The sequence below is a fragment of the Mastomys coucha genome, unplaced genomic scaffold (genome assembly GCF_008632895.1).
Source record: "Mastomys coucha isolate ucsf_1 unplaced genomic scaffold, UCSF_Mcou_1 pScaffold6, whole genome shotgun sequence".
In the NCBI taxonomy this organism is placed as follows: Eukaryota; Metazoa; Chordata; class Mammalia; order Rodentia; family Muridae; genus Mastomys; species Mastomys coucha.
The window spans coordinates 30,773,227-30,787,995 of NW_022196912.1; the positions used below are offsets into that span (position 1 = coordinate 30,773,227).

Consider the following 14,769-nt stretch of genomic DNA (forward strand, 5'->3'; position numbering starts at 1 on the left):
GAGAGGAGAGGAGAGGAGAGGAGAGGAGAGGAGAAGAGAGGAGAGGAGAGGAGAAGAGAGGAGAGGAGAGGAGAGGAGAGGAGAGGAGAGAGCAAGCAAGCAAGAACATTTGGGAAATGCTGCTGGAACATACATTGATCTGGGATGCTTGAAGGAGAGGTCTGAGCACCACGAGTTGATATGATAGATGAGCTTGTATGATAGATGGCAACAGACTGAGACCAGGGAAGAGAAAGCTGGTTGAGCCAGCTACTTATAAAAGTGAGATCTGTATTAGTAGAGGGATAGGGGAAGGAAACACCTGCAGAAATATTTGGGAAGTTAAAAATCTTCGAGCCTTGTCGATTTATCTATGTGGGGAGCGGGGAGGGGGAGAGGAAAACAGTAAGAATGGTTCAGAATAGTTATTTAGGAATGAATTGCTGGTGAAATTGTGGAGACAAAGAAAGGGTTGGGATAGGGCACAGATATGACTTCGGTTCTTAGCATGTTTTGTGACGAGAATGATACTCAGTGGAAGCCTGAAACTTGGACAGGAGGTAGAGACTTGATATGCTGGGGACATGCAGATGTCCCTCTAAATGTTTATGAGTTGGAATTAAAACACCCAGGGCAACAATATTGGAAAGTGGTAGCCTAATAATAACAGGTGGGACCGGGGACCTGGGGGCGATGGCTCAGTCAATTGGTAAAATGTTTACTGAGCAAGCATAAAGATGATTTGGGTTCCAGAACCTGTTTATAAAGCAGGGAACTGTGGCAACTATAGGTAATCGCAGTGCCAGGCAGGCAGAGACAAAAGGATTCCTGGGATTCACTGGCCAGCCAGTCCAGGAAAATTGGTGAGCTTCAATCTCAGTGAGAGAGCCAACCTCATCCCTCCACGTGCCATGCACACACATGTGCACCTGCACATACACAAACATGCATATTGATATTTAAAAAGAGGTGGGATTAAGTCAAAGGGCTCTCCTGCATAAATTAGAATCACTATCTAGGGAGTATATGTTATCTTGAGTGGATTATTAGAAAGGCTCCAGTCGTTCCCTCTTGTTCTTTTGTCCTTTTGCATTTTACCATGGGATTACACAGCCCCAGGGATCTTTCCACAGTGGCAACTTTTAGCATTGGACTTCCTAGTCTTCAGACGCTTGAGAAGTAAATTTCTTTTCTTTATAAATGACCTGAGTTAGTATTCTGTCAAAGCAATACAACACTAGGATAAATATTAAATCAGTCTGCTTTTATTGATTTTTAAAAAAGATTTATTTATTTTATGTATATGAGCACACACTGTAGCGGTACAGATAGGTGTGAGCCTCCACCTGGTTGTTGGGAATTGACTTTTAGGACCTCTGCTCCCTGCTGATCTCTGGTCAATCTGGCTTGCTCCAATAGACCCCGCTCAACCCAGCCCAAAGATTTATTTATTATCACAAATAAGTACACTGTTGCTGTCTTCAGACACACCAGAAGAGGGCGTTAGATCTCATTACGGGTGGTTGTGAGTCACCATGTGGTTGCTAGGATTTGAACTCAGGACCTTCCGAAGAACAGTCTGTGCCCTGACCCGCTGAGCCATCTCACCAGCCCTCAGCCCGTTTTTATAAAGATGAAAACCCAAAGAGCTGTGTTCAACAGGCACTAGGATACATCACATGAACAAAACACACACAATCCTTAGCCTTGTAGAGCTCACAGATGCCTAGGGAAGACATTACCACAGGGGAATTACAAGGCCCAGGACTGTCAAAAACCAGGAGGTAAGCTATCAGGAAGTTTTCCCATGAGGGCCCAAGCTCTCCAAGAGCTGTGGTAGAAAGTGGTCCCAATGACTGCAACCAAATCTTTGGACTCATTGCTGTTTTCTGCTGATTTCAAGGAAATCAGGGCAAGTCTCATCAGGGCAAGTCAAGTCTGTAACTGGTAATAAGAAAACATTTAGACTGATTCATAGCGCAAGTTAGTTTCTTTTGTGCTTACCAGTCAGTACCCATCTCATCAATTGCAGGGAGTTAGCCACACTTGCCTACTGAGCATACTCGAACTAGTCAGTAGACAGACATTATCAGGGTGCACTTTTCCACCCATAAACCTCCAACATTTGGGGGGAAAAGGGGGGAGATAAACGTTGAGCGGTAGGGGTCTGTATTAAGGTCTACAGCTCCTGTACATGCCAGCATGACGGAAGTAGGGGGAAACGGACTCCAATCTCGGGGGGCATGGGCAGCAGTGCTCACACACAGGCAGTTTAGGGAGAACAATGAGATATCCGTGAGGAAGGGGTGGTTGAATAAATGCAGTCTCATACAGAAAGTCCGGGGTTTGCAGCACCATAAGAGGTGCGTGATCAGACCCGGGGAGCAGAGCGCCAGAGGTTGAGCGCGAAGCCCAGCCCTGAACCCACAAGGTAAAGACCGGGAAGCGCACGTCCGATGGCGGCCGCACCAGCGAGAAGAGCGCCGCGGCAGTGCGCACGCGCAGAGCCCCTGCCGCCCCTGGCGCCCGGCGCGCGGGAGAAGCTACGCACTCCACGGAGAGGCGTCGCGTCTGGGTGAGCGCTTCCCCCCCTTTCTCCCGCAGTGCTTTGCGCGCGGCCGGTGGGCGGGGGAGGGAGGGGAGGGGAGGCGGCGGTGGCAGCCATGTTGTTGTGAGTCTCTGTGCCTCGCCCTCGGTACTTCGGTGGTTCGGAGGAGGAGGGGGAGGAGAAGAAGGAGGTGGGGTGGGGGGGAGGGAGGTAGGAGGAGGAGAAAGAAGACGTCGCCGCCACCGGAGGCGGAGGGGGAGGACGGACGGCCGAGAGCGTCGCCGCCGGTGCCCAACGGTCGGTGTCCCCGGCTGAGGCAGCGCGGCCGCAGCAGCCCCGTAAGTCAGCCCGCGCTCGCTTCGTCTCGTTCGTGGGCGCCGCAGGGGCCGGCTCCGGTCTTTGTGTGGCGGCCTCCACGGGAGCCGGCCTCGGGCGGGAACGGGTCGGGCCTGGGCGGGTATGGTGGCGGGCTGCGGCCTGGGCCCCGCTCGCACAATGCCGGGGGAGGGGAGCCGGAAGGGGGTGTGCGCCGGCGGGGGAGGGGGGCGCAGCTCGCCGTTTTCCCGCTTCCTTCCCGCGCCCTGCGCCTGGCCGGCCCGGCCGGCCCCTCTTCGCGGGCCTTAGCGACCAAATCCGTGCGCCAGCCGGTTCCCCCCAGCCCCTGGGTTCCCACAGTCTGGAAGAAGCACGGTGAATCCGGAGAAACGTGCGAGTTGGAAGTGGGTGAAGCGGAAGGAGTGTTTTCTTTCTCTCTCTCTCTCTCTCTCTCTCTCTCTCTCTCTCTCTCTCTCTTTTTTGAGGAGGGTAGGAGGGTGGGTGGGCGGGTGTTGGTAGGTTGGGGTGGGGGGTGTTCCTCCGGCCTGCGAGGGTCCAGGAAACCCTTGGCTCACGGATTGTGGATGGGAAAGAAAACGGGGACTGGGGTTCGACCTGTTCAGGTGCCTTAGTAAGTAAGGAACGTGGTGTTTTTGTTCAGGGAACATCTTTTCGGTACTTTGAAGAATGTGTAACTTTAAAGCCGAAGACCAAATCAGCGACTTCAAGTTATCCGACCCATAGTTTTGCTTGTGAATACGGTCAGCTTTGAAGGGGAAAATAAACTGCAGAGTTTGTGGCCAAACACGTGTAAAGTTAGTGCTTCTTCCAAGAATACAGCTTTTAGAAACTCTCTTTTTCTTAATAGCCTTTTATTCTGTAACATCTGAACTTTAGGGGAAGGGAATGGATTTCAGACGTTTTACGTGCAAAAGAAGACATGCTATGACAGTTTTTTTCTCCCCAGATTTAAAGAAATCTGGAGGAAGGCGTTTTCTCTGAGGATTTCAGGAGAAATGTTTTTAAATGCTTAACAGGGTGCAATGCCTGGAAACGATACTGTGTGTCACGAAAGCAGTTTTAAGGAGTTACCTTGGCGTGTTTAAAGCTTGTTCACTGCTTAGATTCGTGACTCTTAACCATGTGACCGGGTGAATGGAGGATGGTTTAGGGAATTCTGGCCAGGAATCCTGTTAAAAAATACAAAGATGGATATTTTTAATAGGTTAATAATAAGCCTCTGTTGCTAGTCCAATATCCTACTGTTTATAAATGATTTATGTCATGTGACCAGTCATGTCTTTAAAATAATTTTGGGAGAAATTCAGTTCTGTAGGGTTGTCTTTGGTGTTTGGAGCACAGCTCTTACACACGAAGAAGTTACAATAACTTTTTTTAATTTCAGAAACTTGCTACTTTATTTCAGGCTTTAATTTTATTTTTCTCATTTTGTTTTATCAGTCTAGATGATTTATCAGTCTAGATGGCAAGTGGACTTGCCAGGACTACTTTTAAACATTTTCAGACAATCTAAACTGTCTAGTTGATTTAATAAAATTTTCTTTGTCTTCAGTCTAAAGTTCCTTTAGGTGGTTCATACTTAGTAAGATTTTTAAAGTAACTTTTTCTTTTAAATTATATTACATTTTAGTGTAACTTTTTGTCTCTGTGTATGGAGGTCAGAGGACAGACTGTGGGTGTTACTTCTCTCCTTCCACCGTGTGGTTCCTGGGGATGGAACTCAGGTTGTCTAGCTGTAGGCAGGCCTCTACTTTGTTCCTGCCCAAGATTTGAAAGTAACTTAGTACCGGAACAAAACCAGGGATTTTCTTTCCTCTTTTTAATGTTAAGAGGTAGTTTGTCCTTTAAATATGTATTTTTCCACATTATCAGAAGTACTAATAGATTTAGGCCAGGCGTGACATCAGAATTGATTTAGGCCAGGTGTGACATCCTGAACTGATCTTGCCAACCAAGAAAGACTGCCTGTGTGTATGTGTGTGGGTGGGTATGTTTGTGTTTGTATTTACCTGAAATAAACACTGTGAATACTTATATCTCACATGGCTTTGTATAACTTGGATTCATTCACAACTTTAGGCCATTTTACTAACAGGTTAATAAACAGTGTACTTTTAGGTGGGTAAGTTGAAATTGGCTTGTGACATTAGATTTTTGTTTTTGTTATTGAGACTGGGTTTCTCTATGTAGCCTTGGCTGTTCTGGAATTGACTCTAGACCAGGCTGGCCCTGAACTAAAGAGATCCACCTGCCTCTGCTTCCCAGGTGCTGAGATTAAAGGCATGCCCTGCCACTGCCACCTTATGGGTCATATTTTTAAGAAGTCATGGAAACTATCTGGCTTGCACTTAACTTTCTTTTCTCCTTGTTTGTCTATTAGGCCTGTTGTAACGGAATTAAGTACTATGCAGAACCCCTTCCTCCCTTTTCCTGGGAGTGTGTCCCACCTTATGAGACCAACCAGGATAGACAGCTTTCTTTCTATAGGAGAGGATGGTAATTGGCGCTTGTGCTATCAGTGATTGTGTTAAGTCTAAACTATTCTTCTGTAGCTTTACCAGCATTAAAAATTGTTCATCATCAGTCTAACTTGCCTCTTGATTCAGTAGGTTCTGAATTTTAATGCAGTAGGAAAATGTTCCTTCAAACTGAAATGTTTTGTTTTAAGACAGGGCTTCTCTGTGTTGTCGTCTGGAACTAACTCTATAGACCAGGCTGTCCTCCAACTCAGAGATCTGCCTGTGTTTGCTTCCCAAGTGCTGAGATCAAAGGGGAGTGCCAACACTACCTGGTTGACAAGTCATTTTTTTAAAAATTAATTGCTTCTGTAGTTGAAACATGGACTTAAAGATATTTTCAAACTTTTCTAGTGCTTGAAACACTATAGAATTATTATATAGGTAGGTGCACAATGCTTTTTCTTAATATTTCAGGGAATAGTATATTTAGCAAAGAAGTGATGCTTTTTCTTCCCATAATTCAAGAGCTTGAACTTTAAATGAGAATTTAGGATTTGCCTAGTTAGCAACCTTTACCTTAAAGAGTAACTTTAAATTTTCATTGACTTTTTTTTTTTTTTTTTTCCCGAGACAGGGTTTCTCTGGGTAGCCTTGGCTGTCCTGGAACTCTCTGTAGACCAGGCTGGCCTCGAACTCAGAAATCCGCCTGCCTCTGTCTCTGCTTCCCAAGTGCTGGGATTAAAGACATGCACCACCACCACCTGGCCATTCTGCAAGTCTTAATCCATTCTCAAGCTACACATCACTTATTTTCACTTTCTTTTCTTATATTTTTGGTTGTGAGCTTAGCCTTTAAACGGCTGAGCCATCTCTCCAGCCCACTTTCTTTTCTTTTGTGGAGGGATAAAAGTACTGAGAAACATCCAGATATGCCCACCTGATGTGCATGTCACACTAGTTGCCAACTACAGAAGAATAATTTCAAATGTGAAAAGGGTGATGGTATGTTTTAATTGACTGCAAGCAAGACAGGTAAAAAAAAAACAAAATTATTATCACCTACTTTCTGGCAAAGTATGTACTTGAGCTCTCCACCAATCCCCCAAATTTGTTTCCTGGAAAGGATTTAGTGTACTTGGTTATACGGTGACACACTACAAAACTATCTACTCAATACTGCCTATCGGGCATGTCCAGTTCTTGGTCCATTAGCTGTATGTGGTCATTAATAACTATGGATGCAGCTCACCATAAAATCCTAAACTCTTCTAAAACATTATGAAATACTTTTTCTTAAGTATGAACTTCATAGAAGACAATGTTGTTTAACAATGTCAAAAGTTGGATACCCCAGGAAGGAATAAAACCTGTAACTGCCAACAAATATATAATGTGGTAGAATTGGAAAAGTAGGAAAGTATTGTTTCTGTATAGTCCTTTAAAAAAAAAAAAAAGTCAAATAGCAAATCTGGGACCTGGTTTGAAGGTCAATCTTTGTGATGACTTCTGTTGTAGTTGACTTGCCAAGAATAGCAAGTTCTTTTTGTGTTTGTGTTCCAGTATTTGAACATAGGATTTGAACGTGCCAGAGTGCATATGTGGAGATCAGAGGATAATATTGGGTGTGGGTCCTGACCCTTCTACCTTGTTGGATATGGGGGTCTCTTGTTTGCTATTGCAAAAACCAAGCTCTCGGAGATTTAGGGGTTTCTCATGTTTTGTCTCTTACCTACCTTAGGACCTAGAGATTTGGCTGTATATAGGTTTTGGAGATCTGAACTCAGGTCCTCACTCTTTACTCACTGAGACATCACCTTATCCCTTTGGCACCATTTCCAAAGACTTCTTAGGAATAAGTGAATCTTAACTAAGATGCAGTTGCTTTTATTCAGACAATGCAGGTAAATGAAATATAGAGGTGGGGGAATCTATGGATAGCTCTGTAACAGGGTGTCAAAATGGGAAGAAAGAAACAATAGACTAAATTACATAATTTGTTAACTATCAAAAAATTAAATACTCCAGGTGGTGGTGGTGGTGGTGGTGGTGGTGGTGGTGGTGGTGGTGGTGGTGGTGGTGGTGGTGGTGGTGGTAGTGGTAGTGGTGGTGGTGCATGCCTTTAATCCCAGCACGTGGGAGGTAGAGATAGGCAGATCTACTAGACCAGTCTAGTCTACAGAGAAAGTTCCAGGACACTCACAGAAACCCTATTTCTAAAAAAAACAAAATTAAGCACAGGTAGGAGCTGTTTGAATTCTCCATACCATTTTATCTGTACTTTTTTGTGATTAAATATCAGACACTTCGGTAGTAAAATCTAAATCTTTATTCCCAGTTCTGCATAAAGTTTTGAAGTTAGAAAGTGGGTTTTTTTTCTACAGCTGCTTGTTTGTTTATATGTTGTTTGGTTTTTTTGTTTGTTTGTTTTCGTATTTTTTTTTTGTTTTGGAATAGGGTGGTAGGGTAAGATTAGGATATTATGTAGCTTAGGTTGGTGTGGAAACCCCTGAGAGTATGACCTTGAATTTAAAATCCTCTAACCTCTAACAAGTGCTGGGATTACAGGTATGCCACTATGTCTGGCGTGAACATTTTGACTGAAGTATAATTATAATTGATTTTCAAAAAATGGAGAGAAAGGGTGCTTTAATTTCTAGATTCTGTAGCTTCTACATCAGTAAAAGAGGAGTACTCTAAATGCTTCCTAAAAATAAATTGGCCTTTTAAATGAAAATTCTTGTTGAGAAAGTATTCATGGAATGTTAAAGAATACAGTATATTTGTTTTTGAATGTGTATTTTCATTAAGGTATACTATCAGAACCTCACTTGTTTGAGAATTGTAGATTGGTCTTGAGCTACACTGTCTTTAGATTTTGGTAATCAGTAATTCTTTTTCTTAAGGAATTTATAGTGTAGAGAAAGGGTTAACTTGGGGGTTTTGTACACAGTATGCTAACTGTCATAAAGGTGATATAAAGGTGGCTGTGGATGCTGGGGTAGAAAATGCAGTGGTCAGGAAAAGTTTTCCATAGATATAACTGTAATGGCTATTCCTGATTGTCAACTTGACTATATCTGGAATGAACTACAAACCAGAATTGGAAGGCCTTGTTTTGTCCCAGGCTGACCTTGAACTCTTGAGATCTCCTAGCTTTAGTCTCCTGGGACTAAAGGCATGCACTCCATTACCTGGGCCTAAGCCTTTCGTAGCCACTATGCCTCAAGATCTCTATGCCAAGATCCAGGTGAGAAACTTGTGTCTCCCAGCCTCAAGATTTGGATCACAGGTGAGCCCTCCAATTATAAGATTGTAGTTCAGATTAATCAATTAATTGTCAATTAGATACAATCAAGTTGACAACCAGGAATAGCCATTACAATAACTCTTTTTAAAAGAGAGAAGTTAGGGTTGGTGAGAATACTCAATGAGTAATGATGTTTTCCATGCAAGCCTAGTAAAGTAACCTAAGTATATTCTACCCCAAACCTATGTAAAGGTGGGAAGAGAGCTGACTCTGCCAAGTTGTTCTCTGCATGAGTATTATGGTACTGGCATCCTCACACACTCAATGTCATGTACACACATATAATAATGAGACAAAATTTAGAGATATTAATGTCAAGAGATATTTGAAATGTTATTCAGCCAGAAGGATTCACATAGTGACAAATGGGAGAGAAGTGACAAGATCTGAATGGAGCAACTGGAGCTCATCATAATGTGGTCATTTGATTGGAATATTTATTCATTTAGATTTGAACAACGAGGATTTTAGTTTAGGAAGATTTAAATTATCCTGAAACTATTCTAAAATTGTTATGGAATTGCTTCCCCTGTGCTGTATTTGGATTTAGTTATATAACCTGTTCTTGAGGGACTCAGAAAAAATATTACAGGAACTTCATTGAAGGCACTGCCTGCTAAAGTTCTATCCCTTCTCTAAGAATATTACTTTAAATAGTAATGGTAGAATCAAAACAACCCTGAGATTCCACCTCACATCAGTCAGAATGGCTAAGATCAAAAACTCAGGTGACAGATGCTGGCGAGGATGTGGAGAAAGGAACACTCCTCCATTGCTGGTGGGATTGTAAGCTGGTACAACCACTCTGGAAATCAGTTTGGCGGTTCCTCAGAAAATTGGACATAGAGTTCTACTTGAGGACCCAGCAATACCACTCCTGGGCATATACTGAGAAGATGCTCCAATATGTAATAAGGACATACGCTTCACTGTGTTCTTAGCAGCCTTATTTATAATAGCCAGAAACTGGAAAGAAGTCAGATGTCCCTCAACAGAGGAATGGATACAGAAAATGTGGTACCTTTATACAGTGGAGTACTACTCAGCTATTAAAAACAATGAATTTATAAAATTCTTAGGGAAATGGATGGAAACTAGAAAATATCCTGAGTGAGATAACCCAATCACAAAAGAACACACATGGTTTGCACTCACTGATAAGTGGATATTAGCCCAGAAGCTCAGAATACCCAAGATATAATTCACAGACCACATGAAACTCAAGAAGGAAGACCAAAGTGTGGATACTTTGGTCCTTCTTAGAAGGGGGAACAAAATACCCATAAGAGGAGAGGCAGAGACAACGTGTGGAGCAGAGACTGAAGGAAAGGCCATCCAGAGAGACTGCCCCACCTAGGGATCTATCCTTTATACAGTCACCAAACCCAGATGCTATTGTGGATGCCAACAAGTGCTTGTTGACAGGAGCCTGATACAGCTGTCTCCTGAGAAGCTCCGCCCGTGCCTGACAAATACAGAGGTGGCTGCTCTCATCTCAGCCATCCATTGGACTGAGCTCAGTGTCCCTAGTGGAGGAGCTAGAGAAAGGACCCAAGGAGCTGAAGGGTTTGCAGCCCCTTAGGAGGAACAATATGAACCAACCAGTACCCCCAGAGCTCCCAGGGACTAAACCACCAACCAAAGAGTACACATGGAGGGACCCATGACTCCAGCCGAATATGTAGCAGAGGATGGCATAGTTGGTCATCAATGGGAGGAGAGGCCCTTGGTCCTGTGAAGGCTCAATGCCCATTGTAGGCCAGGCCAGGAATCAGGAGTGGGTGGGTTGGAGATCGGGATGGGGGGGGTTGATAGGGGGTTTTCGAGGGGAAACCAGAAAAGGGGATAACATTTGATATTTAAATAAAGTATCTAAAAGAAAAGGAAAAAGGAATTTCTAAACTTTTTTTTTTTTTTTTTTTGGTTTTTTCGAGACAAGGTTTCTCTGTATAGCCCTGGCTGTCCTGGAACTCACTCTGTAGGCCAGGCTGGCCTCGAACTCAGAAATCTACCTGCCTCTGCCTCCCAAGTGCTGGGATTAATTAAAGGCGTGCACCACCACCACCCAGCTAAGAATTTCTATACTTTAAATGCATATTACATTGTGATCAATTTGAATAAAAGTGCTTATATGTCTTAAGTTAAAATTAAAAATTCTGGGATATTGTTGCTATTGCTTAGGACCAACCAACCAGGATTTCACAAAACTTCAAATCTCAAAGCTCATGCTTGAATGAGGTTACCAGGGGATCAAATCAGGGCATGTATTAAGTGTTCAGAACCTATAAATCTAAATGACAGAGGTCAGGATAAAAGCATGAACTGTCTTGCCTTACTGTATGCACTTCATGAGCTTGCTGATACTTAAGTGGGGTTTTTTGTTTATTTAAGATAAAAATACAATATATAAAACCTAAAATAATTTTTAAATAATTTTTTAAAAAGTAATGCTAGTTTGCCTCTGGAATAGGTATAATTTCTTTTTCCCCCCTGCAAAATACTATTTCATGTTATTTTCCAAATGTTAGTTTCAAGAAGCCAGTAAAATTGTACTGGCTGGTTTTGTGTGTCAACTTGACACAAACTAGAGTCATCATGGAGCAGGAAGCTGCTGTTGAGGAAATGCATCCATGAAATGCAGCTGATAATTGGGAAATGAGGGCATTTTCTGTTAGTGATCAATGAGGGAGGAGCCGGCCCATTGTGGACTGGTAGCCATGGGTTTTCTAAGAAGGCAGGTAGAGCAAGCCATGAGGTGCAAGCCAGTAAGCAGCATCTCTCCATGGTCTCTGCATCAGCTCCTGCCTTCATGTTCTTGCCCTGACTTCTTTCCTCTAATGACAGATACCCTTTCCTCCCCAACTTGCTTTTTGGTCATGGTGTTTCCTCACAGCAGTACAAACTCGAAGATACCAATCTAGTCTGAATATTACAGTCAAATCAAAAAAGACTGAACAAAGCCATAGAAGTATATACATTAGAATAAGAAATAAGTAACTCTGCTAAACAACAAATTTCAGACATAAAGCAATTTTTATACGTGGAAATATTTTCTCCTTAGGTTTTGTACCCAGATATTTGAGCTCTTCCTCAAGAATGAAGATGGGGAGGCAAAGAAGAGAAATTCTTATTATGGGGCCAGTATTTATAGCTAAGGCTCTTCATACAGTTAGATGTAATATATCAAAGCATAAAATAGAATGTCAGATGATTATATGATGTTCCTTGGGCCAAATGGAAAGATACTCATTGTTAGCTCAGTTCAAAGCTGGTGTCTACTAGTGAATACCTTCACATCCCAAATTTGACTGAGCACAGAGGTCCTTTTCTTCTTCTTTTTTTTTTTTTGTTGTTGTTGTTGTTGTTTTTTCAAGACAAGGTTTCTCTGTTTTGTCCTGGCTGTCCTGGAACTCACTCTGTAGACCAGGCTGGCCTTGAACTCAGAAATCTGCCTGCTTCTGCCTCCCAAGTCCCCATGGGACTAAAGGCGTGCGCCACCACTGCCTGGCTCAGAGGCCCTTTTCTTACTCTGATTGGTATGTTCATACTGCCATGTTTTAACCCTTTCTGACAATTTAGAAGGTAACTAAAGTCAGTGTAGTGGGTGACCATATTCTTTATGGTAGGCAGCTGAAATTGAAAATTTACTTCCAAGGTCATATCTGAGCATTTGTAGGAACCTGGAGGCATTTCAGATGTCCAGGGATGGAGCTCCTAACTATAGCCAAAGTTTGAGCGGATTACTCCATTATCTTGCTATGAGGAAAGGCATAGCTGCAGTATGAGGCAGCTGCTGTGTCACATTGCATCTGTATTTAGGAAGCAGTTATATTTTTGATAATAAAAGGTGTTCATATCTAAATATTTTTCTTTAAATTTTTAAAAATTTTATTTTGTGCTCTCTCTGTGTTGATACTGGGGTAAAATCTTTAGGACTTCTGAGCCTGCAATGGGTAAGCCACATTGACTGAAATTAAGCATGTGCTCAGAGCTTAAAAATAGCTACTGGATGTTGGAGATCAATGTATCTTAAATGTATTGAACAAGGAACTTATTTCAAAGAAGTGTAAGTCAATAATTTTTCTTTATTTAATCATTCACTTTAGATCCTGATTGGAACCTCCCTCTTGTCCCAGCCCCACTCTTGCAAGTCCCTCCCCCCACTATCCTATCCTCTTCTCAGAGAGTAGTAGTACCCTATGGGTACTAACTCACTCTGGCACATCAAGTTATAACAGGACTAAGTGCATCCTCTCCCACAAGGCAGTCCAGCCAGGGGAAGGCGATCCAAAGGCAGGCAACAAAGTCAGAGACAGCCTTGCTCTTGTTGTTAGGAGACCCACATGAAGACCAACCTTCACATCTGCTATAAATGTTTAGGGACCATGCTTTGGGTTGGTGGTTTAGTTCTTGAGCTCCCAAGGTTCCAGGTTAGTTCACTCTAGGTCTACTTTTGGTGTCTTTGACCTTTCCAGCTCACTCAGTTCTCTCTGGTGGCTTATATATGCTTGGCCCAGGGAGTGCCACTGTAACCTTGTTGGAGTAGGCGTGTCACTGGTTATGGGCTTTAACACCCTCATCCTAGCTGCCTGGAAGTGAGTCTCTCATAGTAGCCTTCAGGTAAAGATGTAGAACTCTCAGCTTCACCTGCACCATGCCTGCCTGGATGCTGCCATGCTCCTGCCTTGATGATTACATAAATGTTGTCCTTATAAGTTGCCTTGGTCATGGTGTCTGTTCACAGCAGTAAAACACAAACTAATACATACAATCTCTTACTCTTCCACATGACTTCCTGATCTGTGCCTGAAGTTTGGATGTAGGTCTCTGCATCTCTTTCTATCAGCTGCTGAATGAAGCCTTTCCGCTATGTTCCTGTCTGCAAGCATAGCAAAGTATCACTAATAGTGTCAGGGGTTGGCTCTCTCCTATATGATGGATGGGTCTCAATTTAGGCCAGTAATTGGTTTATTCCTTCTATCTCTGCTCCATCTTTATCTCTGCACTTATTAAAGGCAGGGTAAATTTTGGGTCAAAGGTTTTGTGGATGGGTTAGTATCCTCCTTCCACTAGAAGTCTCACCTAGCTACAGGATAGCCACTTCAGTCTCCATATCCCCAGCTGCTTGGGTCACCTTCATATACTCTTGGGAGCCTTCTCTGTCCTGGGTCTCCAGCTCACCCCAGAGATTTTCCCCCAATGGTTTCTGTTCTCTCTTCCAGCCCTGTCCTGTCACCCCCAATACACACCTGGTCCCTCCCTTCTCCCCCTCCCCATCCCCTCTCCATGCAGTTCTTTCCCTCCATCTATTTCCAGTGTCTATTTTATTTCCCCTTTTGAGTGAGACTCAAGCAACCTCCCTTGAGCCCTCCTTGTTATTTAGCTTCCTTGGGTCTGTGGATTACAGTATGGTTATCCTGTACTTTATGGTTAATTTCTACTTATAAGTGAGTACATACCATGTCTTTCTGGGTCTGGGTTACCTTGTTCAGGATAGTATTTTCTAGTTCCATTCATTTGCCTTCACATTTCATGATGTGTTTATTTTCAATAGCTGAAAAAAATTCCATTGGGTATATGTACCACATTTTCTTCATCCATTTTTCAGTTGAGGGACATCTGGGTTGTTTGCAGTTTCTGGCTATTACAAATAAAGCTGCTATGAACATAGTTGAGCAAGTGTCCTTGTGGTATGTGGGAGCATCCTTTGGGTATATGTCCAAGGAGTGGTATAGCTGAGGCTTGAGGTAGAACTATTCTCAATTTTCTGAGAAACTGCCAAGTTGGTTGTACAAGTTTGCACTCCCACCAGCAATGGAGGAGTATACTCTTGCTCCACAGTCTTGCCGGCATGTGCTATCTTGTCACTTCAGTTTTTGATCTTATTATGATGGGTGTAAGATGGAAGGAATATCAGAGTTGTTTTGATTTGCATTTTCCTGTTGACTAAGGATGTTGAATATTTAAGTCCTTCACAGCCATTAGAGGTTCCTCTTTTGAGAATTCTTTAGTTCTGTACCCCATTTTTTAATTGGATTATTTGGTTTGTTGGTGTCTAATTTCTTGAGTTCTTTAGCTATTTTGGATATTAGTTCTCTATCAGATGTAGGGTTTGTAAAGATCTTTTCCCATTCTGTAGG

General features: G+C 42.9%; 1 protein-coding gene across 12 annotated transcripts in view; it reads left to right on the plus strand.

The window, feature by feature from the left end:
- The first annotated feature begins 2,620 nt into the window (after positions 1-2,620).
- Positions 2,621-14,769, plus strand: part of Pum2 (pumilio RNA binding family member 2) — a 79,342-nt gene continuing 67,193 nt past the window's right edge. For 7 of the 12 annotated variants that reach the window (XM_031356999.1, XM_031357008.1, XM_031357000.1 and 4 more), the window contains exon 1: positions 2,742-2,865. The gene's annotated coding sequence lies outside the window, so the exon portion shown is untranslated. Of the gene's footprint in view, positions 2,866-14,769 lie in introns of all 12 variants that reach the window. The other 5 variants (XM_031357009.1, XM_031357011.1, XM_031357001.1 and 2 more) reach the window with 2 other exon arrangements.